Source organism: Ambystoma mexicanum, chromosome 11 (assembly GCF_040938575.1).
Source record: "Ambystoma mexicanum isolate Mex_15411 chromosome 11, UKY_AmexF1_1, whole genome shotgun sequence".
Taxonomy (NCBI): domain Eukaryota; kingdom Metazoa; phylum Chordata; class Amphibia; order Caudata; family Ambystomatidae; genus Ambystoma; species Ambystoma mexicanum.
This window is the reverse complement of record NC_090934.1, coordinates 823,578,284-823,604,492: the sequence shown is the minus strand read 5'-3', so window position 1 is coordinate 823,604,492 and position 26,209 is coordinate 823,578,284. Positions and strand designations below refer to the sequence as shown.

General features: G+C 46.2%; 20 non-coding genes across 20 annotated transcripts; all 20 read left to right on the top strand.

The window, feature by feature from the left end:
• The first annotated feature begins 1,710 nt into the window (after positions 1-1,710).
• Positions 1,711-1,782, top strand: TRNAW-CCA (transfer RNA tryptophan (anticodon CCA)). The gene has a single exon. It is a non-coding gene; the product is annotated as a tRNA-Trp (tRNA).
• A 1,790-nt stretch (positions 1,783-3,572) lies between these two features.
• TRNAN-GUU (transfer RNA asparagine (anticodon GUU)) lies at positions 3,573-3,646 on the top strand. The gene has a single exon. It is a non-coding gene; the product is annotated as a tRNA-Asn (tRNA).
• A 313-nt stretch (positions 3,647-3,959) lies between these two features.
• Positions 3,960-4,031, top strand: TRNAW-CCA (transfer RNA tryptophan (anticodon CCA)). Its single transcript has one exon. It is a non-coding gene; the product is annotated as a tRNA-Trp (tRNA).
• Positions 4,032-5,821: 1,790 nt separating this feature from the next.
• TRNAN-GUU (transfer RNA asparagine (anticodon GUU)) lies at positions 5,822-5,895 on the top strand. The gene has a single exon. It is a non-coding gene; the product is annotated as a tRNA-Asn (tRNA).
• Positions 5,896-6,197: 302 nt separating this feature from the next.
• On the top strand, positions 6,198-6,269 carry TRNAW-CCA (transfer RNA tryptophan (anticodon CCA)). The gene has a single exon. It is a non-coding gene; the product is annotated as a tRNA-Trp (tRNA).
• Positions 6,270-8,059: 1,790 nt separating this feature from the next.
• On the top strand, positions 8,060-8,133 carry TRNAN-GUU (transfer RNA asparagine (anticodon GUU)). Its single transcript has one exon. It is a non-coding gene; the product is annotated as a tRNA-Asn (tRNA).
• Positions 8,134-8,446: 313 nt separating this feature from the next.
• Positions 8,447-8,518, top strand: TRNAW-CCA (transfer RNA tryptophan (anticodon CCA)). Its single transcript has one exon. It is a non-coding gene; the product is annotated as a tRNA-Trp (tRNA).
• A 2,175-nt stretch (positions 8,519-10,693) lies between these two features.
• On the top strand, positions 10,694-10,765 carry TRNAW-CCA (transfer RNA tryptophan (anticodon CCA)). Its single transcript has one exon. It is a non-coding gene; the product is annotated as a tRNA-Trp (tRNA).
• A 1,791-nt stretch (positions 10,766-12,556) lies between these two features.
• TRNAN-GUU (transfer RNA asparagine (anticodon GUU)) lies at positions 12,557-12,630 on the top strand. The gene has a single exon. It is a non-coding gene; the product is annotated as a tRNA-Asn (tRNA).
• A 2,175-nt stretch (positions 12,631-14,805) lies between these two features.
• On the top strand, positions 14,806-14,879 carry TRNAN-GUU (transfer RNA asparagine (anticodon GUU)). The gene has a single exon. It is a non-coding gene; the product is annotated as a tRNA-Asn (tRNA).
• A 313-nt stretch (positions 14,880-15,192) lies between these two features.
• On the top strand, positions 15,193-15,264 carry TRNAW-CCA (transfer RNA tryptophan (anticodon CCA)). Its single transcript has one exon. It is a non-coding gene; the product is annotated as a tRNA-Trp (tRNA).
• A 1,790-nt stretch (positions 15,265-17,054) lies between these two features.
• On the top strand, positions 17,055-17,128 carry TRNAN-GUU (transfer RNA asparagine (anticodon GUU)). Its single transcript has one exon. It is a non-coding gene; the product is annotated as a tRNA-Asn (tRNA).
• A 313-nt stretch (positions 17,129-17,441) lies between these two features.
• On the top strand, positions 17,442-17,513 carry TRNAW-CCA (transfer RNA tryptophan (anticodon CCA)). The gene has a single exon. It is a non-coding gene; the product is annotated as a tRNA-Trp (tRNA).
• A 1,789-nt stretch (positions 17,514-19,302) lies between these two features.
• TRNAN-GUU (transfer RNA asparagine (anticodon GUU)) lies at positions 19,303-19,376 on the top strand. The gene has a single exon. It is a non-coding gene; the product is annotated as a tRNA-Asn (tRNA).
• Positions 19,377-19,689: 313 nt separating this feature from the next.
• Positions 19,690-19,761, top strand: TRNAW-CCA (transfer RNA tryptophan (anticodon CCA)). The gene has a single exon. It is a non-coding gene; the product is annotated as a tRNA-Trp (tRNA).
• Positions 19,762-21,553: 1,792 nt separating this feature from the next.
• TRNAN-GUU (transfer RNA asparagine (anticodon GUU)) lies at positions 21,554-21,627 on the top strand. Its single transcript has one exon. It is a non-coding gene; the product is annotated as a tRNA-Asn (tRNA).
• Positions 21,628-21,939: 312 nt separating this feature from the next.
• On the top strand, positions 21,940-22,011 carry TRNAW-CCA (transfer RNA tryptophan (anticodon CCA)). Its single transcript has one exon. It is a non-coding gene; the product is annotated as a tRNA-Trp (tRNA).
• A 1,769-nt stretch (positions 22,012-23,780) lies between these two features.
• On the top strand, positions 23,781-23,854 carry TRNAN-GUU (transfer RNA asparagine (anticodon GUU)). Its single transcript has one exon. It is a non-coding gene; the product is annotated as a tRNA-Asn (tRNA).
• A 313-nt stretch (positions 23,855-24,167) lies between these two features.
• Positions 24,168-24,239, top strand: TRNAW-CCA (transfer RNA tryptophan (anticodon CCA)). Its single transcript has one exon. It is a non-coding gene; the product is annotated as a tRNA-Trp (tRNA).
• A 1,790-nt stretch (positions 24,240-26,029) lies between these two features.
• Positions 26,030-26,103, top strand: TRNAN-GUU (transfer RNA asparagine (anticodon GUU)). The gene has a single exon. It is a non-coding gene; the product is annotated as a tRNA-Asn (tRNA).
• The last annotated feature ends 106 nt before the right edge of the window (positions 26,104-26,209 follow it).

The following is a 26,209-nucleotide window of genomic DNA, read 5'->3' as shown; positions in this document are numbered from 1 at the left end:
TACCGGTCTGGTGTCGGAAACCTGTAAGCGCCCTCCCAATCAACTGTCGGTCCTGGATTGTGAGGATTTCCCCTTATACTGGTCTCAGTAGACACATTTCCATTTTACTTTTTCACTCTCGCATTGCCTATTTCTCTCTCTCTCATAGTTACATTATAGACAAGAGAGACATTGTCAGCGAGAGGGCTTCACAGCACCTTCCCCCCTTTCCCTAAGTGCATTGCAAGGGGCTCTGGGAGGCGTGCACATTTGTCTGAAACACAAAGATCCACTGGCAATAAAAAGCGTAGTTCCCTAGTTTGCATTTCTTAGAATTTGAAGTGACACTCAGAGTTGTCTCGGGCGTGACTGTACCTTTCATAGGAGATGTGCTAATCCCCAAACCCTCTTCCTTTGTCCCAGTAATCTGTCTTAGTGCCTCTAGCAAGTTGTTTTCTGAAACAAAGCTTACCTGAACATCCTGTAAAATTGGTAACTTTTCAGTAGCAGTAAAGTGCAGTATATAGCATTCCTGTTGCGCACAGCATCTAGATCCAAAAATTGCTTACTCTACCCCAGAAATTAGAATTCACCCAGTCAAACAGAGGGATCTATAAAGAGCATGGCAAGTAGTTAACATAAGCTACTTCCCCCAAGTTCTCTTGGTGCACTATGCTGCCCTCTTTTAACAGAAGAATGCAACTGCAGGTCTTGCTTCTCAGCAAGGTACCTACATATAGAATCCTTGGTGCACTCTTGCTAAATCTGCTGGAATGTGTCTTCTATTGTGCCCAAGGTGGTTGTGTATTTGGGGACTCAGGGAAGCAAGGGAGCAGTCTAATGCACTGCAGTGCTAAGAGAGGCATGCCTTTTTCAGAAAAAAGTTCAGGTTTTCTGCCAATCAGAAAAAAATAGCAATGTAATCAGGCCAAAGGCAGAACACACATGCCAGTGAGTCTCTGTGGCGCAATTGGTTAGCGCGTTCGGCTGTTAACCGAAAAGACGCTGCTGTTTTGGGCACAAAGACACAGAGTGTTCCACTTAGTAAACCTGAGTCATTTCTCCCGTGTTCTCTGGGTTCAGCCTACTGTCCCCTTTTAACACAAGTGCGCAACTGTGGCTTTCTCCTCATAGCAAGTTATGCCTACACAGAGGGCATTTGGTGCACTGTTGATGGGCTCTGTCCTCTACTAAATCCCCTGTGTTTGTGTATTAGGGGAGGTAGGGAAGTGCTTGATACCCTGATTTGCTGTGGGAAATAGAGCTATTTTAGAAATATTTTCAGGTTGCCTGGGAAGCATAAGCAAACAGCACACCAATCAGGCCCCAATGTAAGCACTGCATGAGTCTCTATCTCGCAATCGGTTAGCGCGTTCGGCTGTTAACCAAAAGGTTGGTGGTTCAAGCCCACCGAGGGACGATGCATTTTGGGTCAAAAATTCAGCGTGACCAACTATGAACTTCTGTTTACCTCTCGCAGGTCTCGTCTGCTGACGTCCAAAAAATCCAATAAACTGCAAGCAATTCTTCTCGCTTGCTTTAGTTTTTCAAAACTTGCCATTCAATTCATAAACATCAAGACTTCATGGGAAGGGTTTGGCTGCAGCGTGTACTGATGCACAGAAGGAAGCTATCCTAGCCAGTCTACTTAAAGAAGCAATGAGGCTCTGCAGGTGCATGTACGTCTCCTACCTTTATTCTGTCATCAGACACACCAGGTGGACTGCCAAGGACCTCGTGGCGCAATGGTAGCGCGTCTGACTCCAGATCAGAAGGTTGCGTGTTCAAATCACGTCGGGGTCATATTTGCTTTTCCCACTCTGAAATACAAAATTGCTCTTCAGTATCTCGTTATTTCAACCTGACTGCATCTTTGTGCTCTGGGCCTAGTTGTTCTGGCGTTTCGAATGTAAACTTTGCAGCAGGGAAGTATCATATTGACAGACACCCATGAAGGACATGGTCAACCTTTAAAGCAGGCCAATCTCTATGTTTTACTGGATGCAGCAGAAGTATTTCCTCTTTACCATCTCTTCAAGTGGGCCTGACTGATGTGCTGTTTTGTGTACGCTACGTGGGCTTTGTAAAGCATACCTCTGCCATTTGCATGGCCTCCTAGCGCTGTCAATATTTTCGTGTAATCGCTGAATGCTGCACTGTCCTGGGAACTCTAGGTGTGACTAAAGGATACATGCTGGGGCCCCGAAAGGGGGTCGGCAGTCTAGTGGCAATGCCCATCACTTTGCAGTTTGGGTTTGTGAGTTCAGGTACCGGTCTGGTGTCGGAAACCTGTAAGCGCCCTCCCAATCAACTGTCGGTCCTGGATTGTGAGGATTTCCCCTTATACTGGTCTCAGTAGACACATTTCCATTTTACTTTTTCACTCTCGCATTGCCTATTTCTCTCTCTCTCATAGATACATTATAGACAAGAGAGACATTGTCAGCGAGAGGGTTGCACAGCACCTTCCCCCATTTCCCTAAGTGCATTGCATGGGGCTCTGGGAGGCGTGCACATTTGTCTGAAACACAAAGATCCACTGGCAATTAAAAGCGTAAGGCCCTGGTTCGCATTTCTTAGAATTTGAGGTGGCACTCAGAGTTGTCTCGGGCGTGACTGTACCTTTCATAGGAGATGTGCTAATCCCCAAACCCTCTTCCTTTGTCCCAGTAATCTGTCCTAGGGCCTCTAGCAAGTTGTTTTCTGAAACAAAGCTTACCTGAACATCCTGTAAAATTGGTAACTTTTCAGTAGCAGTACAGTGCATTATATAGCATTCCTGTTGCGCACAGCATCTAGATCCAAAAATTGCTTACTCTACCCCAGAAATTACAATTCACCCAGTCAAACAGAGGGATCTATAAAGAGCATGGCAAGTAGTTAACATAAGCTACTTCCCCCAAGTTCTCTTGGTGCACTCTGCTGCCCTCTTTTAACAGAAGAATGCAACTGCAGGTCTTGCTTCTCAGCAAGGTACCTACATAGAGAAACCTTGGTGCACTCTTGCTAAATCTGCTGGAATGTGTCTTCTATTGTGCCCAAGGTGGTTGTGTATTTGGGGACTCAGGGAAGCAAGGGAGCATTCTAATGCACTGTAGTGCTAAGAGAGGCATGGCTTTTTCAGAAAAAAGTTCAGGTTTTCTGCCAATCAGAAAAAAATAGCAATGCAATCAGGCCAAAGGCAGAACACACATGCCAGTGAGTCTCTGTGGCGCAATTGGTTAGCGCGTTCGGCTGTTAACCGAAAAGACGCTGCTGTTTTTGGCACAAAGACACAAAGTGTTCCACTCAGTAAACCTGAGTCATTTCTCCCGTGTTCTCTGGGTTCATCCTACTGTCCCCTTTTAACACAAGTGCGCAACTGTGGCTTTCTCCTCATAGCAAGTTATGCCTACACAGAGGACATTTGGTGCACTGTTGATGGGCTCTGTCCTCTACTAAATCCCCTGTGTTTGTGGATTAGGGGAGGTAGGGAAGTGCTTGATACCCTGATTTGCTGTGGGAAATAGAGCTATTTTAGAAATATTTTCAGGTTGCCTGGGAAGCATAAGCAAACAGCACACCAATCAGGCCCCAGTGTAAGGACTGCATGAGTCTCTGTGGCGCAATCGGTTAGCGCGTTCGGCTGTTAACCGAAAGGTTGGTGGTTCAAGCCCACCCAGGGACGATGCATTTTGGCTCAAAAATTCAGCATGACCAACTATGAACTTCTGTTTACCTCTCGCAGGTCTCGTCTGCTGACGTCCAAAAAATCCAATAAACTGCAAGCAATTCTTCTCGCTTGCTTTAGTTTTTCAAAACTTGCCATTCAATTCATAAACATCAAGACTTCATGGGAAGGGTTTGGCTGCAGGGTGTACTGATGCACAGAAGGAAGCTATCCTAGCCAGTCTACTTAAAGAAGCAATGAGGCTCTGCAGGTGCATGTACGTCTCCTACCTTTATTCTGTCATCAGACACACCAGGTGGACTGCCACAAGGACCTCGTGGCGCAATGGTAGCGCGTCTGACTCCAGATCAGAAGGATGCGTGTTCAAATCACGTCGGGGTCATATTTGCTTTTCCCACTCTGAAATACAAAATTGCTCTTCAGTATCTCGGTATTTCAACCTGACTGCATCTTTGTGCTCTGGGCCTAGTTGTTCTGGCGTTTCGAATGTAAGCTTTGCAGCAGGGAAGTATCATATTGACAGACACCCATGAAGGACATGGTCAACCTTTAAAGCAGGCCAATCTCTATGTTTTACTGGATGCAGCAGAAGTATTTCCTCTTTACCATCTCTTCAAGTGGGCCTGACTGATGTGCTGTTTTGTGCACGCTACGTGGGCTTTGTAAAGCATACCTCTGCCATTTGCATGGCCTCCTAGCGCTGTCAATATTTTCGTGTAATCGCTGAATGCTGCACTGTCCTGGGAACTCTAGGTGTGACTAAAGGATATATGCTGGGGCCCCGAAAGGGGGTTGGCAGTCTAGTGGCAATGCCCATCACTTTGCAGTTTGGGTTTTTGAGTTCAGGTACCGGTCTGGTGTCGGAAACCTGTAAGCGCCCTCCCAATCAACTGTCGGTCCTGGATTGTGAGGATTTCCCCTTATACTGGTCTCAGTAGACACATTTCCATTTTACTTTTTCACTCTCGCATTGCCTATTTCTCTCTCTCTAATAGATACATTATAGACAAGAGAGACATTGTCAGCGAGAGGGCTTCACAGCACCTTCCCCCATTTCCCTAAGTGCATTGCAAGGGGCTCTGGGAGGCGTGCACATTTGTCTGAAACACAAAGATCCACTGGCAATAACAAGCGTAGGACCCTAGTTCGCATTTCTTAGAATTTGAGGTGGCACTCAGAGTTGTCTCGGGCGTGACAGTACCTTACATAGGAGATGTGCTAATCCCCAAACCCTCTTCCTTTGTCCCACTAGTCTGTCCTAGGGCCTCTAGCAAGTTGTTTTCTGAAACAAAGCTTACCTGAACATCCTGTAAAATTGGTAACTTTTCAGTAGCAGTACAGTGCAGTATATAGCATTCCTGTTGCGCACAGCATCTAGATCCAAAAATTGCTTATTCTACCCCAGAAATTAGAATTCACCCAGTCAAACAGAGGGATCTATAAAGAGCATGGCAAGTAGTTAACATAAGCTACTTCCCCCAAGTTCTCTTGGTGCACTCTGCTGCCCTCTTTTAACAGAAGAATGCAACTGCAGGTCTTGCTTCTCAGCAAGGTACCTACATATAGAAACCTTGGTGCACTCTTGCTAAATCTGCTGGAATGTGTCTTCTATTGTGCCCAAGGTGGTTGTGTATTTGGGGACTCAGGGAAGCAAGGGAGCAGTCTAATGTACTGCAGTGCTAAGAGAGGCATGCCTTTTTCAGAAAAAAGTTCAGGTTTTCTGCCAATCAGAAAAAAATAGCAATGCAATCAGGATAAAGGCAGAAAACACATGTCAGTGAGTCTCTGTGGCGCAATTGGTTAGCGCGTTCGGCTGTTAACCGAAAAGACGCTGCTGTTTTTGGCACAAAGACACAGAGTGTTCCACTTAGTAATCCTGAGTCATTTCTCCCGTGTTCTCTGGGTTCAGCCTACTGTCCCCTTTTAACACAAGTGCGCAACTGTGGCTTTCTCTTCATAGCAAGTTATGCCTACACAGAGGACATTTGGTGCACTGTTGATGGGCTCTGTCCTCTACTAAATCCCCTGTGTTTGTGGATTAGGGGAGGTAGGGAAGTGCTTGATACCCTGATTTGCTGTGGGAAATAGAGCTATTTTAGAAATGTTTTCAGGTTGCCTGGGAAGCATAAGCAAACAGCACACCAATCAGGCCCCAGTGTAAGCACTGCATGAGTCTCTGTGGCGCAATCGGTTAGCGCGTCCGGCTGTTAACCGAAAGGTTGGTGGTTCAAGCCCACCCAGGGACGATGCATTTCGGCTCAAAAATTCAGCTTGACCAACTATGAACTTCTGTTTACCTCTCGCAGGTCTCGTCTGCTGACGTCCAATAAACTGCAAGCAATTCTTCTCGCTTGCTTTAGTTTTTCAAAACTTGCCATTCAATTCATAAACATCAAGACTTCATGGGAAGGGTTTGGCTGCAGCGTGTACTGATGCACAGAAGGAAGCTATCCTAGCCAGTCTACTTAAAGAAGCAATGAGGCTCTGCAGGTGCATGTACGTCTCCTACCTTTATTCTGTCATCAGACACACCAGGTGGACTGCAAAGGACCTCGTGGCGCAATGGTAGCGCGTCTGACTCCAGATCGGAAGGTTGCGTGTTCAAATCACGTCGGGGTCATGTTTGCTTTTCCCACTCTGAAATACAAAATTGCTCTTCAGTATCTCGGTATTTCAACCTGACTGCATCTTTGTGCTCTGGGCCTAGTTGTTCTGGCGTTTCGAATGTAAGCTTTGCAGCAGGGAAGTATCATATTGACAGACACCCATGAAGGACATGGTCAACCTTTAAAGCAGGCCAATCTCTATGTTTTACTGGATGCAGCAGAAGTATTTCCTCTTTGCCATCTCTTCAAGTGGTCCTGACTGATGTGCTGTTTTGTGCACGCTACGTGGGCTTTGTAAAGCATACCTCTGCCATTTGCATGGCCTCCTAGCGCTGTCAATATTTTCGTGTAATCGCTGAATGCTGCACTGTCCTGGGAACTCTAGGTGTGACTAAAGGATATATGCTGGGGCCCCGAAAGGGGGTTGGCAGTCTAGTGGCAATGCCCATCACTTTGTAGTTTGGGTTTGTGAGTTCAGGTACCGGTCTGGTGTCGGAAACCTGTAAGCGCCCTCCCAATCAACTGTCGGTCCTGGATTGTGAGGATTTCCCCTTATACTGGTCTCAGTAGACACATTTCCATTTTACTTTTTCACTCTCGCATTGCCTATTTCTCTCTCTCTCATAGGTACATTATAGACAAGAGAGCCATTGTCAGCGAGAGGGCTTCACAGCACCTTCCCCCATTTTCCTAAGTGCATTGCAAGGGGCTCTGGGAGGCATGCACATTTGTCTGAAACACAAAGATCCACTGGCAATAAAAAGCGTAGGACCCTAGTTCGCATTTCTTAGAATTTGAGGTGGCACTCAGAGTTGTCTCGGGCGTGACTGTACCTTACATAGGAGATGTGCTAATCCCCAAACCCTCTTCCTTTGTCCCAGTAATCTGTCCTAGGGCCTCTAGCAAGTTGTTTTCTGAAACAAAGCTTACCTGAACATCCTGTAAAATTGGTAACTTTTCAGTAGCAGTACAGTGTAGTATATAGCATTCCTGTTGCGCACAGCATCTAGATCCAAAAATTGCTTATTCTACCCCAGAAATTAGAATTCACCCAGTCAAACAGAGGGATCTATAAAGAGCATGGCAAGTAGTTAACATAAGCTACTTCCCCCAAGTTCTCTTGGTGCACTCTGCTGCCCTCTTTTAACAGAAGAATGCAACTGCAGGTCTTGCTTCTCAGCAAGGTACCTACATATAGAAACCTTGGTGCACTCTTGCTAAATCTGCTGGAATGTGTCTTCTATTGTGCCCAAGGTGGTTGTGCATTTGGGGACTCAGGGAAGCAAGGGAGCAGTCTAATGCACTGCAGTGCTAAGAAAGGCATTCCTTTTTCAGAAAAAAGTTCAGGTTTTCTGCCAATCAGAAAAAAATAACAATGCAATCAGGATAAAGGCAGAAAACACATGTCAGTGAGTCTCTGTGGCGCAATTGGTTAGCGCATTCGGCTGTTAACCGAAAAGACGCTGCTGTTTTTGGCACAAAGACACAGAGTGTTCCACTTAGTAATCCTGAGTCATTTCTCCCGTGTTCTCTGGGTTCAGCCTACTGTCCCCTTTTAACACAAGTGCGCAACTGTGGCTTTCTCCTCATAGCAAGTTATGCCTACACAGAGGAAATTTGGTGCACTGTTGATGGGCTCTGTCCTCTACTAAATCCCCTGTGTTTGTGGATTAGGGGAGGTAGGGAAGTGCTTGATACCCTGATTTGCTGTGGGAAATAGAGCTATTTTAGAAATATTTTCAGGTTGCCTGGGAAGCATAAGCAAACAGCACACCAACCAGGCCCCAGTGTAAACACTGCATGAGTCTCTGTGGCGCAATCGGTTAGCGCGTTCGGCTGTTAATCGAAAGGTTGGTGGTTCAAGCCCACCCAGGGACGATGCATTTTGGCTCAAAAATTCAGCATGACCAACTATGGACTTCTGTTTACCTCTCGCAGGTCTCGTCTACTGACGTCCAAAAAATCCAATAAACTGCAAGCAATTCTTCTCGCTTGCTTTAGTTTTTCAAAACTTGCCATTCAATTCATAAACATCAAGACTTCATGGGAAGGGTTTGGCTGCAGCGTGTACTGATGCACAGAAGGAAGCTATCCTAGCCAGTCTACTTAAAGAAGCAATGAGGCTTTGCAGGTGCATGTACGTCTCCTACCTTTATTCTGTCATCAGACACACCAGGTGGACTGCCACAAGGACCTCGTGGCGCAATGGTAGCGCGTCTGACTCCAGATCAGACGGTTGCGTGTTCAAATCACGTCGGGGTCATATTTGCTTTTCCCACTCTGAAATATAAAATTGCTCTTCAGTATCTCGTTATTTCAACCTGACTGCATCTTTGTGCTCTGGGCCTAGTTGTTCTGGCGTTTCGAATGTAAGCTTTGCAGCAGGGAAGTATCATATTGACAGACACCCATGAAGGACATGGTCAACCTTTAAAGCAGGCCAATCTCTATGTTTTACTGGATGCAGCAGAAGTATTTCCTCTTTACCATCTCTTCAAGTGGGCGGACTGATGTGCTGTTTTGTGCACGCTACGTGGGCTTTGTAAAGCATACCTCTGCCATTTGCATGGCCTCCTAGCGCTGTCAATATTTTCGTGTAATCGCTGAATGCTGCACTGTCCTGGGAACTCTAGGTGTGACTAAAGGATATATACTGGGGCCCCGAAAGGGGGTCGGCAGTCTAGTGGCAATGCCCATCACTTTGCAGTTTGGGTTTGTGAGTTCAGGTACCGGTCTGGTGTCGGAAACCTGTAAGCGCCCTCCCAATCAACTGTCAGTCCTGGATTGTGAGGATTTCCCCTTATACTGGTCTCAGTAGACACATTTCCATTTTACTTTTTCACTCTCGCATTGCCTATTTCTCTCTCTCTCATAGATACATTATAGACAAGAGAGACATTGTCAGCGAGAGGGCTTCACAGCACCTTCCCCCATTTCCCTAAGTGCATTGCAAGGGGCTCTGGGAGGCGTGCACATTTGTCTGAAACACAAAGATCCACTGGCAATAAAAAGCGTAGGTCCCTAGTTTGCATTTCTTAGAATTTGAGGTGACACTCAGAGTTGTCTCGGGCGTGACTGTACCTTTCATAGGAGATGTGCTAATCCCCAAACCCTCTTCCTTTGTCCCAGTAATCTGTCTTAGTGTCTCTAGCAAGTTGTTTTCTGAAACAAAGCTTACCTGAACATCCTGTAAAATTGGTAACTTTTCAGTAGCAGTACAGTGCAGTATATAGCATTCCTGTTGCGCACAGCATCTAGATCCAAAAATTGCTTACTCTACCCAGAAATTAGAATTCACCCAGTCAAACAGAGGGATCTATAAAGAGCATGGCAAGTAGTTAACATAAGCTACTTCCCCCAAGTTCTCTTGGTGCACTCTGCTGCCCTCTTTTAACAGAAGAATGCAACTGCAGGTCTTGCTTCTCAGCAAGGTACCTACATATAGAATCCTTGGTGCACTCTTGCTAAATCTGCTGGAATGTGTCTTCTATTGTGCCCAAGGTGGTTGTGTATTTGGGGACTCAGGGAAGCAAGGGAGCAGTCTAATGCACTGCAGTGCTAAGAGAGGCATGCCTTTTTCAGAAACAAGTTCAGGTTTTCTGCCAATCAGAAAAAAATAGCAATGCAATCAGGCCAAAGGCAGAACACACATGCCAGTGAGTCTCTGTGGCGCAATTGGTTAGCGCGTTCGGCTGTTAACCGAAAAGACGCTGCTGTTTTTGGCACAAAGACACAGAGTGTTCCACTCAGTAAACCTGAGTCATTTCTCCCGTGTTCTCTGGGTTCAGCCTACTGTCCCCTTTTAACACAAGTGCGCAACTGTGGCTTTCTCCTCATAGCAAGTTATGCCTATACAGAGGACATTTGGTGCACTGCTGATGGGCTCTGTCCTCTACTAAATCCCCTGTGTTTGTGGATTAGGGGAGGTAGGGAAGTGCTTGATACCCTGATTTGCTGAGGGAAATAGAGCTATTTTAGAAATATTTTCAGGTTGCCTGGGAAGCATAAGCAAACAGCACACCAATCAGGCCCCAGTGTAAGCACTGCATGAGTCTCTGTGGCGCAATCGGTTAGCGTGTTCGGCTGTTAACCGAAAGGTTGATGGTTCAAGCCCACCCAGGGATGGTGCATTTTGGCTCAAAAATTCAGCGTGACCAACTATGGACTTCTGATTACCTCTCGCAGGTCTCGTGTGCTGACGTCCAAAAAATCCAATAAACTGCAAGCAATTCTTCTGGCTTGCTTTAGTTTTTCAAAACTTGCCATTCAATTCATAAACATCAAGACTTCATGGGAAGGGTTTGGCTGCAGCGTGTTCTGATGCACAGAAGGAAGCTATCCTAGCCAGTCTACTTAAAGAAGCAATGAGGCTCTGCAGGTGCATGTACGTCTCCTACCTTTATTCTGTCATCAGACACACCAGGTGGATTGCCACAAGGACCTCGTGGCGCAATGGTAGCGCATCTGACTCCAGATCAGAAGGTTTCGTGTTCAAATCACGTCGGGGTCGTATTTGCTTTTCCCACTCTGAAATATAAAATTGCTCTTCAGTATCTCGTTATTTCAACCTGACTGCATCTTTGTGCTCTGGGCCTAGTTGTTCTGGCGTTTCGAATGTAAACTTTGCAGCAGGGAAGTATCATATTGACAGACACCCATGAAGGACATGGTCAACCTTTAAAGCAGGCCAATCTCTATGTTTTACTGGATGCAGCAGAAGTATTTCCTCTTTACCATCTCTTCAAGTGGGCCTGACTGATGTGCTGTTTTGTGCACGCTACGTGGGCTTTGTAAAGCATACCTCTGCCATTTGCATGGCCTCCTAGCGCTGTCAATATTTTCGTGTAATCGCTGAATGCTGCACTGTCCTGGGAACTCTAGGTGTGACTAAACGATATATGCTGGGGCCCCGAAAGGGGGTCGGCAGTCTAGTGGCAATGCCCATCACTTTGCAGTTTGGGTTTGTGAGTTCAGGTACCGGTCTGGTGTCAGAAAACTGTACGCGCCCTCCCAAATCAACTGTCGGTCCTGGATTGTGAGGATTTCCCCTTATACTGGTCTCAGTAGACACATTTCCATTTTACTTTTTCACTCTCGCATTGCCTATTTCTCTCTCTCTCATAGATACATTATAGACAAGAGAGACATTGTCAGCGAGAGGGTTGCACAGCACCTTCCCCCATTTCCCTAAGTGCATTGCAAGGGGCTCTGGGAGGCGTGCACATTAGTCTGAAACACAAAGATCCACTGGCAATAAAAAGCGTAGGACCCCAGTTCGCATTTCTTAGAATTTGAGGAGGCACTCAGAGTTGTCTCGGGCGTGACTGTACCTTTCATAGGAGATGTGCTAATCCCCAAACCCTCTTCCTTTGTCCCAGTAATCTGTCCTAGGACCTCTAGCAAGTTGTTTTCTGAAACAAAGCTTACCTGAACATCCTGTAAAATTGATAACTTTTCAGTAGCAGTACAGTGCAGTATATAGCATTCCTGTTGCGCACAGCATCTAGATCCAAAAATTGCTTATTCTACCCCAGAAATTAGAATTCACCCAGTCAAACAGAGGGATCTATAAAGAGCATGGCAAGTAGTTAACATAAGCTACTTCCCCCAAGTTCTCTTGGTGCACTCTGCTGCCCTCTTTTAACAGAAGAATGCAACTGCAGGTCTTGCTTCTCAGCAAGGTACCTACATATAGAAACCTTGGTGCACTCTTGCTAAATCTGCTGGAATGTGTCTTCTATTGTGCCCAAGGTGGTTGTGTATTTGGGGACTCAGGGAAGCAAGGGAGCAGTCTAATGCACTGAAGTGCTAAGAGAGGCATGCCTTTTTCAGAAAAAAGTTCAGGTTTTCTGCCAATCAGAAAAAAATAGCAATGCAATCAGGCCAAAGGCAGAACACACATGCCAGTGAGTCTCTGTGGCGCAATTGGTTAGCGCGTTCGGCTGTTAACCGAAAAGACGCTGCTGTTTTTGGCACAAAGACACAGAGTGTTCCACTCAGTAAACCTGAGTCATTTCTCCCGTGTTCTCTCGGTTCAGCCTACTGTCCCCTTTTAACACAAGTGCGCAACTGTGGCTTTCTCCTCATAGCAAGTTATGCCTACACAGAGGACATTTGGTGCACTGTTGATGGGCTCTGTCCTCTACTAAATCCCCTATGTTAGTGGATTAGTGGAGGTAGGGAAGTGCTTGATACCCTGATTTGCTGTGGGAAATAGAGCTATTTTAGAAATATTTTCAGGTTGCCTGGGGAGCATAAGCAAACAGCACACCAATCAGGCCCCAGTGTAAGCACTGCATGAGTCTCTGTGGCGCAATTGGTTAGCGCGTTCGGCTGTTAACCGAAAGGTTGGTGGTTCAAGCCCACCCAGGGACGGTGCATTTTGGCTCAAAAATTCAGCGTGACCAACTATGGACTTCTGTTTACCTCTCGCAGGTCTCGTCTGCTGACGTCCAAAAAATCCAATAAACTGCAAGCAATTCTTCTCGCTTGCTTTAGTTTTTCAAAACTTGCCATTCAATTCATAAACATCAAGACTTCATGGGAAGGGTTTGGCTGCAGCGTGTACTGATGCACAGAAGGAAGCTATCCTAGCCAGTCTACTTAAAGAAGCAATGAGGCTCTGCAGGTGCATGTACGTCTCCTACCTTTATTCTGTCATCAGACACACCAGGTGAACTGCCGCAAGGACCTCGTGGCGCAATGGTAGCGCGTCTGACTCCAGATCAGAAGGTTTCGTGTTCAAATCACGTCAGGGGCATATTTGCTTTTCCCACTCTGAAATACAAAATTGCTCTTCAGTATCTCGTTATTTCAACCTGACTGCATCTTTGTGCTCTGAGCCTAGTTGTTCTGGCGTTTCGAATGTAAGCTTTGCAGCAGGGAAGTATCATATTGACAGACACCCATGAAGGACATGGTCAACCTTTAAAGCAGGCCAATCTCTATGTTTTACTGGATGCAGCAGAAGTATTTCCTCCTTACCATCTCTTCAAGTGGGTCTGACTGATGTGCTGTTTTGTGCACGCTACGTGGGCTTTGTAAAGCATACCTCTGCCATTTGCATGGCCTCCTAGCGCTGTCAATATTTTCGTGTAATCGCTGAATGCTGCACTGTCCTGGGAACTCTAGGTGTGACTAAAGGATATATGCTGGGGCCCCGAAAGGGGGTCGGCAGTCTAGTGGCAATGCCCATCACTTTGCAGTTTGGGTTTGTGAGTTCAGGTACCGGTCTGGTGTCGGAAACCTGTAAGCGCCCTCCCAATCAACTGTCGGTCCTGGATTGTGAGGATTTCCCCTTATACTGGTCTCAGTAGACACATTTCCATTTTACTTTTTCACTCTCACATTGCCTATTTCTCTCTCTCTCATAGATACATTATAGACAAGAGAGACATTGTCAGCGAGAGGGTTGCACAGCACCTTCCCCCATTTCCCTAAGTGCATTGCAAGGGGCTCTGGGAGGCGTGCACATTTGTCTGAAACACAAAGATCCACTGGCAATAAAAAGCGTAGGACCCCAGTTCGCATTTCTTAGAATTTGAGGAGGCACTCAGAGTTGTCTCGGGCGTGACTGTACCTTTCATAGGAGATGTGCTAATCCCCAAACCCTCTTCCTTTGTCCCAGTAATCTGTCTTAGTGCCTCTAGCAAGTTGTTTTCTGAAACAAAGCTTACCTGAACATCCTGTAAAATTGGTAACTTTTCAGTAGCAGTACAGTGAAGTATATAGCATTCCTGTTGCGCACAGCATCTAGATCCAAAAATTGCTTACTCTACCCCAGAAATTAGAATTCACCCAGTCAAACAGAGGGATCTATAAAGAGCATGGCAAGTAGTTAACATAAGCTACTTCCCCCAAGTTCTCTTGGTGCACTCTGCTGCCCTCTTTTAACAGAAGAATGCAACTGCAGGTCTTGCTTCTCAGCAAGGTACCTACATATAGAAACCTTGGTGCACTCTTGCTAAATCTGCTGGAATGTGTCTTCTATTGTGCCCAAGGTGGTTGTGTATTTGGGGACTCAGGGAAGCAAGGGAGCAATCTAATGCACTGCAGTGCTACGAGAGGCATGCCTTTTTCAGAAAAAAGTTCAGGTTTTCTGCCAATCAGAAAAAAATAGCAATGCAATCAGGCCAAAGGCAGAACACACATGCCAGTGAGTCTCTGTGGCGCAATTGGTTAGCGCGTTCGGCTGTTAACCGAAAAGACGCTGCTGTTTTGGGCACAAAGACACAGAGTGTTCCACTCAGTAAACCTGAGTCATTTCTCCCGTGTTCTCTGGGTTCAGCCTACTGTCCCCTTTTAACACAAGTGCGCAACTGTGGCTTTCTCCTCATAGCAAGTTATGCCTACACAGAGGGCATTTGGTGCACTGTTGATGGGCTCTGTCCTCTACTAAATCCCCTGTGTTTGTGGATTACGGGAGGTAGGGAAGTACTTCATACCCGGATTTGCTGTGGGAAATAGAGCTATTTTAGAAATATTTTCAGGTTGCCTGGGGAGCATAAGCAAACAGCATACCAATCAGGCCCCAGTGTAAGCACTGCATGAGTCTCTGTGGCGCAATTGGTTAGCGCGTTCGGCTGTTAACCGAAAGGTTGGTGGTTCAAGCCCACCCAGGGACGGTGCATTTTGGCTCAAAAATTCAGCGTGACCAACTATGGACTTCTGTTTACCTCTCGCAGGTCTCGTCTGCTGACGTCCAAAAAATCCAATAAACTGCAAGCAATTCTTCTCGCTTGCTTTAGTTTTTCAAAACTTGCCATTCAATTCATAAACATCAAGACTTCATGGGAAGGGTTTGGCTGCAGCGTGTACTGATGCACAGAAGGAAGCTATCCTAGCCAGTCTACTTAAAGAAGCAATGAGGCTCTGCGGGTGCATGTACGTCTCCTACCTTTATTCTGTCATCAGACACACCAGGTGGATGGCCACAAGGACCTCGTGGCGCAATGGTAGCGCGTCTGACTCCAGATCAGAAGGTTGCGTGTTCAAATCACGTCGGGGTCATATTTGCTTTTCCCACTCTGAAATATAAAATTGCTCTTCAGTATCTCGTTATTTCAACCTGACTGCATCTTTGTGCTCTGGGCCTAGTTGTTCTGGCGTTTCGAATGTAAGCTTTGCAGCAGGGAAGTATCATATTGACAGACACCCATGAAGGACATGGTCAAGCTTTAAAGCAGGCCAATCTCTATGTTTTACTGGATGCAGCAGAAGTATTTCCTCTTTAGCATCTCTTCAAGTGGGCCTGACTGATGTGCTGTTTTGTGCACGCTACGTGGGCTTTGTAAAGCATACCTCTGCCATTTGCATGGCCTCCTAGCGCTGTCAATATTTTCGTGTAATCGCTGAATGCTGCACTGTCCTGGGAACTCTAGGTGTGACTAAAAGATATATGTTGGGGCCCCGAAAGGGGGTCGGCAGTCTAGTGGCAATGGGCATCACTTTGCAGTTTGGGTTTGTGAGTTCAGGTACCGGTCTGGTGTCGGAAACCTGTAAGCGCCCTCCCAATCAACTGTCGGTCCTGGATTGTGAGGATTTCCCCTTATACTGGTCTCAGTAGACACATTTCCATTTTACTTTTTCACTCTCGCATTGCCTATTTCTCTCTCTCTCATAGATACATTATAGACAAGAGAGACATTGTCAGCGAGAGGGCTTCACAGCACCTTCCCCCATTTCCCTAAGTGCATTGCAAGGGGCTCTGGGAGGCGTGCACATTTGTCTGAAACACAAAGATCCACTGGCAATAAAAAGCGTAGGTCCCTAGTTTGCATTTCTTAGAATTTGAGGTGACACTATGAGTTGTCTCGGGCGTGACTGTACCTTTCATAGGAGATGTGCTAATCCCCAAACCCTCTTCCTTTGTCCCAGTAATCTGTCTTAGTGCCTCTAGCAAGTTGTTTTCTGAAACAAAGCTTACCTGAACATCCTGTAAAATTGGTAACTTTTCAGTAGCAGTACAGTGCAGTATATAGCATTCCTGTTGCGCACAGCATCTAGATCCAAAAATTGCTTACTCTACCCCAGAAATTAGAATTCACCCAGTCAAACAGAGGGATCTATAAAGAGCATGGCAAGTAGTTAACATAAGCTACTTCCCCCAAGTTCTCTTGGTGCACTCTGCTGCCCTCTTTTAACAGAAGAATGCAACTGCAGGTCTTGCTTCTCAGCAAGGTACCTACATATAGAAACCTTGGTGCACTCTTGCTAAATCTGCTGGAATGTGTCTTCTATTGTGCCCAAGGTGGTTGTGTATTTGGGGACTCAGGGAAGCAAGGGAGCAGTCTAATGCACTGTAGTGCTAAGAGAAGCATGCCTTTTTCAGAAAAAAGTTCAGGTTTTCTGCCAATCAGAAAAAAATAGCAATGCAATCAGGCCAAAGGCAGAACACACATGCCAGTGAGTCTCTGTGGCGCAATTGGTTAGCACGTTCGGCTGTTAACCGAAAAGACGCTGCTGTTTTGGGCACAAAGACACCGAGTGTTCCACTCAGTAAACCTGAGTCATTTCTCCCGTGTTCTCTGGGTTCAGCCTACTGTCCCCTTTTAACACAAGTGCACAACTGTGGCTTTCTCCTCATAGCAAGTTATGCCTACACAGAGGGCATTTGGTGCACTGTTGATGGGCTCTGTCCTCTACTAAATCCCCTGTGTTTGTGGATTAGGGGAGGTAGGGAAGTGCTTGATACCCTGATTTGCTCTGGGAAATAGAGCTATTTTAGAAATATTTTCAGGTTGCCTGGGAAGCATAAGCAAACAGCACACCAATCAGGCCCCAGTGTAAGCACTGCATGAGTCTCTGTGGCGCAATCGGTTAGCGCGTTCGGCTGTTAACCGAAAGGTTGGTGGTTCAAGCCCACCCAGGGACGATGCATTTGGGCTCAAAAATTCAGCATGACCAACTATGGACTTCTGTTTACCTCTCGCAGGTCTCGTCTGCTGACGTCCAAAAAATCCAATAAACTGCAAGCAATTCTTCTCGCTTGCTTTAGTTTTTCAAAACTTGCCATTCAATTCATAAACATCAAGACTTCATGGGAAGGGTTTGGCTGCAGCGTGTACTGATGCACAGAAGGAAGCTATCCTAGCCTGTCTACTTAAAGAAGCAATGAGGCTCTGCAGGTGCATGTACGTCTCCTACCTTTATTCTGTCATCAGACACACCAGGTGGACTGCCACAAGGACCTCGTGGCGCAATGGTAGCGCGTCTGACTCCAGATCAGAAGGTTGCGTGTTCAAATCACGTCGGGGTCATATTTGCTTTTCCCACTCTGAAATACAAAATTGCTCTTCAGTATCTCGTTATTTCAACCTGACTGCATCTTTGTGCTCTGGGCCTAGTTGTTCTGGCGTTTCGAATGTAAGCTTTGCAGCAGGGAAGTATCATATTGACAGACACCCATGAAGGACATGGTCAACCTTTAAAGCAGGCCAATCTCTATGTTTTACTGGATGCAGCAGAAGTATTTCCTCTTTACCATCTCTTCAAGTGGGCCTGACTGATGTGCTGTTTTGTGCACGCTACGTGGGCTTTGTAAAGCATACCTCTGCCATTTGCATGGCCTCCTAGGCTGTCAATATTTTCGTGTAATCGCTGAATGCTGCACTGTCCTGGGAACTCTAGGTGTGACTAAAGGAAATATGCTGCGGCCCCGAAAGGGGGTCGGCAGTCGAGTGGCAATGCCCATCACTTTGCAGTTTGGGTTTGTGAGTTCAGGTACCGGTCTGGTGTCAGAAACCTGTAAGCGCCCTCCCAATCAACTGTCGGTCCTGGATTGTGAGGATTTCCCCTTATACTGGTCTCAGTAGACACATTTCCATTTTACTTTTTCACTCTCGCATTGCCTATTTCTCTCTCTCTCATAGATACATTATAGACAAGAGAGACATTGTCAGCGAGAGGGTTGCACAGCACCTTCCCCCATTTCCCTAAGTGCATTGCATGGGGCTCTGGGAGGCGTGCACATTTGTCTGAAACACAAAGATCCACTGGCAATAAAAAGCGTAGGTCCCTAGTTTGCATTTCTTAGAATTTGAGGTGACACTATGAGTTGTCTCGGGCGTAACTGTACCTTTCATAGGAGATGTGCTAATCCCCAAACCCTCTTCCTTTGTCCCAGTAATCTGTCTTAGTGCCTCTAGCAAGTTGTTTTCTGAAACAAAGCTTACCTGAACATCCTGTAAAATTGGTAACTTTTCAGTAGCAGTACAGGGCAGTATATAGCATTCCTGTTGCGCACAGCATCTAGATCCAAAAATTGCTTACTCTACCCCAGAAATTAGAATTCACCCAGTCAAACAGAGGGATCTATAAAGAGCATGGCAAGTAGTTAACATAAGCTACTTCCCCCAAGTTCTCTTGGTGCACTCTGCTGCCCTCTTTTAACAGAAGAATGCAACTGCAGGTCTTGCTTCTCAGCAAGGTACCTACATATAGAAACCTTGGTGCACTCTTGCTAAATCTGCTGGAATGTGTCTTCTATTGTGCCCAAGGTGGTTGTGTATTTGGGGACTCAGGGAAGCAAGGGAGCAGTCTAATGCACTGTAGTGCTAAGAGAAGCATGCCTTTTTCAGAAAAAAGTTCAGGTTTTCTGCCAATCAGAAAAAAATAGCAATGCAATCAGGCCAAAGGCAGAACACACATGCCAGTGAGTCTCTGTGGCACAATTGGTTAGCGCGTTTGGCTGTTAACCGAAAAGACGCTGCTGTTTTTGGCACAAAGACACAGAGTGTTCCACTCAGTAAACCTGAGTCATTTCTCCCGTGTTCTCTGGGTTCAGCCTACTGTCCCCTTTTAACACAAGTGCACAACTGTGGCTTTCTCCTCATAGCAAGTTATGCCTACACAGAGGGCATTTGGTGCACTGTTGATGGGCTCTGTCCTCTACTAAATCCCCTCTGTTTGTGGATTACGGGAGGTAGGGAAGTACTTGATACCCTGATTTGCTGTGGGAAATAGAGCTATTTTAGAAATATTTTCAGGTTGCCTGGGGAGCATAAGCAAACAGCACACCAATCAGGCCCCAGTGTAAGCAATGCATGAGTCTCTGTGGCGCAATCGGTTAGCGCGTTCGGCTGTTAACCGAAAGGTTGGTGGTTCAAGCCCACCCAGGGACGGTGCATTTTGGCTCAAAAATTCAGCATGACCAACTATGAACTTCTGTTTACCTCTCGCAGGTCTCGTCTGCTGACGTCCAAAAAATCCAATAAACTGCAAGCAATTCTTCTCGCTTGCTTTAGTTTTTCAAAACTTGCCATTCAATTAATAAACATCAAGACTTCATGGGAAGGGTTTGGCTGCAGCGTGTACTGATGCACAGAAGGAAGCTATCCTAGCCAGTCTACTTAAAGAAGCAATGAGGCTCTGTGGGTGCATGTACGTCTCCTACCTTTATTCTGTCATCAGACACACCAGGTGGAGTGCAACAAGGACCTCGTGGCGCAATGGTAGCGCGTCTGACTCCAGATCAGAAGGTTGCGTGTTCAAATCACGTCGGGGTCATATCTGCTTTTCCCACTCTGAAATACAAAATTGCTCTTCAGTATCTCGTTATTTCAACCTGACTGCATCTTTGTGCTCTGGGCCTAGTTGTTCTGGCGTTTCGAATGTAAGCTTTGCAGCAGGGAAGTATCATATTGACAGACACCCATGAAGGACATGGTCAACCTTTAAAGCAGGCCAATCTCTATGTTTTACTGGATGCAGCAGAAGTATTTCCTCTTTACCATCTCTTCAAGTGGGCCTGACTGATGTGCTGTTTTGTGCACGCTACGTGGGCTTTGTAAAGCATACCTCTGCCATTTGCATGGCCTCCTAGCGCTGTCAATATTTTCGTGTAATCGCTGAATGCTGCACTGTCCTGGGAACTCTAGGTGTGACTAAAGGAAATATGCTGCGGCCCCGAAAGGGGGTCGGCAGTCTAGTGGCAATGCCCATCACTTTGCAGTTTGGGTTTGTGAGTTCAGGTACCGGTCTGGTGTCGGAAACCTGTAAGCGCCCTCCCAATCAACTGTCGGTCCTGGATTGTGAGGATTTCCCCTTATACTGGTCTCAGTAGACACATTTCCATTTTACTTTTTCACTCTCGCATTGCCTATTTCTCTCTCTCTCTCATAGTTACATTATAGACAAGAGAGACATTGTCAGCGAGAGGGCTTCACAGCACCTTCCCCCCTTTCCCTAAGTGCATTGCAAGGGGCTCTGGGAGGCGTGCACATTTGTCTGAAACACAAAGATCCACTGGCAATAAAAAGCGTAGGTCCCTAGTTTGCATTTCTTAGAATTTGAGGTGACACTCAGAGTTGTCTCGGGCGTGACTGTACCTTTCATAGGAGATGTGCTAATCCCCAAACCCTCTTCCTTTGTCCCAGTAATCTGTTTTAGTGCCTCTAGCAAGTTGTTTTCTGAAACAAAGCTTACCTGAACATCCTGTAAAATTGGTAACTTTTCAGTAGCAGTACAGTGCAGTATATAGCATTCCTGTTGCGCACAGCATCTAGATCCAAAAATTGCTTACTCTACCCCAGAAATTAGAATTCACCCAGTCAAACAGAGGGATCTATAAAGAGCATGGCAAGTAGTTAACATAAGCTACTTCCCCCAAGTTCTCTTGGTGCACTCTGCAGCCCTCTTTTAACAGAAGAATGCAACTGCAGGTCTTGCTTCTCAGCAAGGTACCTACATATAGAAACCTTGGTGCACTCTTGCTAAATCTGCTGGAATGTGTCTTCTATTGTGCCCAAGGTGGTTGTGTATTTGGGGACTCAGGGAAGCAAGGGAGCAGTCTAATGCACTGCAGTGCTAAGAGAGGCATGCCTTTTTCAGAAAAAAGTTCAGGTTTTCTGCCAATCAGAAAAAAATAGCAATGCAATCAGGCCAAAGGCAGAACACACATGCCAGTGAGTCTCTGTGGCGCAATTGATTAGCGCGTTCGGCTGTTAACCGAAAAGACGCTGCTGTTTTGGGCACAAAGACACAGAGTGTTCCACTCAGTAAACCTGAGTCATTTCTCCCGTGTTCTCTGGGTTCAGCCTACTGTCCCCTTTTAACACAAGTGCACAACTGTGGCTTTCTCCTCATAGCAAGTTATGCCTACACAGAGGGCATTTGGTGCACTGTTGATGGGCTCTGTCCTCTACTAAATCCCCTGTGTTTGTGGATTACGGGAGGTAGGGAAGTGCTTGATACCCTGATTTGCTGTGGGAAATAGAGCTATTTTAGAAATATTTTCAGGTTGCCTGGGGAGCATAAGCAAACAGCACACCAATCAGGCCCCAGTATAAGCACTGCATGAGTCTCTGTGGCGCAATCGGTTAGCGCGTTCGGCTGTTAACCGAAAGGTTGGTGGTTCAAGCCCACCCAGAGACGGTGCATTTCGGCTCAAAAATTCAGCATGACCAACTATGAACTTCTGTTTACCTCTCGCAGGTCTCGTCTGCTGACGTCCAAAAAATCCAATAAACTGCAAGCAATTCTTCTCGCTTGCTTTAGTTTTTCAAAACTTGCCATTCAATTAATAAACATCAAGACTTCATGGGAAGGGTTTGGCTGCAGCGTGTACTGATGCACAGAAGGAAGCTATCCTAGCCAGTCTACTTAAAGAAGCAATGAGGCTCTGCAGGTGCATGTACGCTCCTACCTTTATTCTGTCATCAGACACACCAGGTGGACTGCCACAAGGACTTCGTGGCGCAATGGTAGCGCGTCTGACTCCAGATCAGAAGGTGGCGTGTTCAAATCACGTCGGGGTCATATTTGCTTTTCCCACTCTGAAATCCAAAATTGCTCTTCAGTATCTCGTTATTTCAACCTGACTGCATCTTTGTGCTCTGGGCCTAGTTGTTCTGGCGTTTCGAATGTAAGCTTTGCAGCAGGGAAGTATCATATTGACAGACACCCATGAAGGACATGGTTAACCTTTAAAGCAGGCCAATCTCTATGTTTTACTGGATGCAGCAGAAGTATTTCCTCTTTACCATCTCTTCAAGTGGGCCTGACTGATGTGCTGTTTTGTGCACGCTACGTGGGCTTTGTAAAGCATACCTCTGCCATTTGCATGGCCTCCTAGCGCTGTCAATATTTTCGTGTAATCGCTGAATGCTGCACTGTCCTGGGAACTCTAGGTGTGACTAAAGGATATATGCTGGGGCCCCGAAAGGGGGTCGGCAGTCTAGTGGCAATGCCCATCACTTTGCAGTTTGGGTTTGTGAGTTCAGGTACCGGTCTGGTGTCGGAAACCTGTAAGCGCCCTCCCAATCAACTGTCGGTCCTGGATTGTGAGGATTTCCCCTTATACTGGTCTCAGTAGACACATTTCCATTTTACTTTTTCACTCTCGCATTGCCTATTTCTCTCTCTCTCATAGTTACATTATAGACAAGAGAGACATTGTCAGCGAGAGGGCTTCACAGCACCTTCCCCCATTTCCCTAAGTGCATTGCATGGGGCTCTGGGAGGCGTGCACATTTGTCTGAAACACAAAGATCCACTGGCAATAAAAAGCATAGGTCCCTAGTTTGCATTTCTTAGAATTTGAGGTGACACTCAGAGTTGTCTCGGGCGTGACTGTACCTTTCATAGGAGATGTGCTAATCCCCAAACCCTCTTCCTTTGTCCCAGTAATCTGTCTTAGTGCCTCTAGGAAGTTGTTTTCTGAAACAAAGCTTACCTGAACATCCTGTAAAATTGGTAACTTTTCAGTAGCAGTACAGTGCAGTATATAGCATTCCTGTTGCGCACAGCATCTAGATCCAAAAATTGCTTACTCTACCCCAGAAATTAGAATTCACCCAGTCAAACAGAGGGATCTATAAAGAGCATGGCAAGTAGTTAACATAAGCTACTTCCCCCAAGTTCTCTTTTAACAGAAGAATGCAACTGCAGGTCTTGCTTCTCAGCAAGGTACCTACATATAGAAACCTTGGTGCACTCTTGCTAAATCTGCTGGAATGTGTCTTCTATTGTGCCCAAGGTGGTTGTGTATTTGGGGACTCAGGGAAGCAAGGGAGCAGTCTAATGCACTGCAGTGCTAAGAGAAGCATGCCCTTTTCAGAAAAAAGTTCAGGTTTTCTGCCAATCAGAAAAAAATAGCAATGCAATCAGGCCAAAGGCAGAACACACATGCCAGTGAGTCTCTGTGGCACAATTGGTTAGCGCGTTCGGCTGTTAACCGAAAAGACGCTGCTGTTTTTGGCACAAAGACACAGAGTGTTCCACTCAGTAAACCTGAGTCATTTCTCCCGTGTTCTCTGGGTTCAGCCTACTGTCCCCTTTTAACACAAGTGCGCAACTGTGGCTTTCTCCTCATAGCAAGTTATGCCTACACAGAGGACATTTGGTGCACTGTTGATGGGCTCTGTCCTCTACTAAATCCCCTGTGTTTGTGGATTAGGGGAGGTAGGGAAGTGCTTGATACCCTGATTTGCTGTGGGAAATAGAGCTATTTTAGAAATATTTTCAGGTTGCCTGGGAAGCATAAGCAAACAGCACACCAATCAGGCCCCAGTGTAAGCACTGCATGAGTCTCTGTGGCGCAATCGGTTAGCGCGTTCGGCTGTTAACCGAAAGGTTGGTGGTTCAAGCCCACCCAGGGACGATGCGTTTTGGCTCAAAAATTCAGCATGACCAACTATGAACTTCTGTTTACCTCTCGCAGGTCTCGTCTTCTGATGTCCAAAAAATCCAATAAACTGCAAGCAATTCTTCTCGCTTGCTTTAGTTTTTCAAAACTTGCCATTCAATTCATAAACATCAAGACTTCATGGGAAGGGTTTGGCTGCAGCGTGTACTGATGCACAGAAGGAAGCTATCCTAGCCAGTCTACTTAAAGAAGCAATGAGGCTCTGCAGGTGCATGTAGGTCTCCTACCTTTATTCTGTCATCAGACACACCAGGTGGACTGCCACAAGGACCTTGTGGCGCAATGGTAGCGCATCTGACTCCAGATCAGAAGGTTGTGTGTTCAAATCACGTCGGGGTCATATTTGCTTTTCCCACTCTGAAATACAAAATTGCTCTTCAGTATCTCGTTATTTCAACCTGACTGCATCTTTGTGCTCTGGGCCTAGTTGTTCTGGCGTTTCGAATGTAAGCTTTGCAGCAGGGAAGTATCATATTGACAGACACCCATGAAGGACATGGTCAACCTTTAAAGCAGGCCAATCTCTATGTTTTACTGGATGCAGCAGAAGTATTTCCTCTTTACCATCTCTTCAAGTGGGCCTGACTGATGTGCTGTTTTGTGCACGCTACGTGGGCTTTGTAAAGCATACCTCTGCCATTTGCATGGCCTCCTAGCGCTGTCAATATTTTCGTGTAATCGCTGAATGCTGCACTGTCCTGGGAACTCTAGGTGTGACTAAAGGATATATGCTGGGGCCCCGAAAGGGGGTCGGCAGTCTAGTGGCAATGCCCATCACTTTGCAGTTTGGGTTTGTGAGTTCAGGTACCGGTCTGGTGTCAGAAACCTGTAAGCGCCCTCCCAATCAACTGTCGGTCCTGGATTGTGAGGATTTCCCCTTATACTGGTCTCAGTAGACACATTTCCATTTTACTTTTTCACTCTCGCATTGCCTATTTCTCTCTCTCTCATAGATACATTATAGACAAGAGAGACATTGTCAGCGAGAGGGCTTCACAGCACCTTCCCCCATTTCCCTAAGTGCATTGCAAGGGGCTCTGGGAGGCGTGCACATTTGTCTGAAACACAAAGATCCCCTAGCAATAAAAGGCGTAGGACCCCAGTTCGCATTTCTTAGAATTTGAAGAGGCACTCAGAGTTGTCTCGGGCGTGACTGTACCTTTCATAGGAGATGTGCTAATCCCCAAACCCTCTTCCTTTGTCCCAGTAATCTGTCCTAGGGCCTCTAGCAAGTTGTTTTCTGAAACAAAGCTTACCTGAACATCCTGTAAAATTGGTAACTTTTCAGTAGCAGTAAAGTGCAGTATATAGCATTCCTGTTGCGCACAGCATCTAGATCCAAAAATTGCTTACTCTACCCCAGAAATTAGAATTCACCCAGTCAAACAGAGGGATCTATAAAGAGCATGGCAAGTAGTTAACATAAGCTACTTCCCCCAAGTTCTCTTGGTGCACTCTGCTGCCCTCTTTTAACAGAAGAATGCAACTGCAGGTCTTGCTTCTCAGCAAGGTACCTACATATAGAATCCTTGGTGCACTCTTGCTAAATCTGCTGGAATGTGTCTTCTATTGTGCCCAAGGTGGTTGTGTATTTGGGGACTCAGGGAAGCAAGGGGGCAGTCTAATGCACTGCAGTGCTAAGAGAGGCATGCCTTTTTCAGAAAAAAGTTCAGGTTTTCGGCCAATCAGAAAAAAATAGCAATGCAATCAGGCCAAAGGCAGAACACACATGCCAGTGAGTCTCTGTGGCACAATTGGTTAGCGCTTTCGGCTGTTAACCGAAAAGACGCTGCTGTTTTTGGCACAAAGACACAGTGTGTTCCACTCAGTAAACCTGAGTCATTTCTCCCGTGTTCTCTGGGTTCAGCCTACTGTCCCCTTTTAACACAAGTGCGCAACTGTGGCTTTCTCCTCATAGCAAGTTATGCCTACACAGAGGACATTTGGTGCACTGTTGATGGGCTCTGTCCTCTAATAAATCCCCTGTGTTTGTGTATTAGGGGAGGTAGGGAAGTGCTTGATACCCTGATTTGCTGTGGGAAATAGAGCTATTTTAGAAATATTTTCAGGTTGCCTGGGAAGAATAAGCAAACAGCACACCAATCAGGCCCCAGTGTAAACACTGCATGAGTCTCTGTGGCGCAATCGGTTAGCGCGTTCGGCTGTTAACCGAAAGGTTGGTGGTTCAAGCCCACCCAGGGACGATGCATTTTGGCTCAAAAATTCAGCATGACCAACTATGAACTTCTGTTTACCTCTCGCAGGTCTCGTCTGCTGACGTCCAAAAAATCCAATAAACTGCAAGCAATT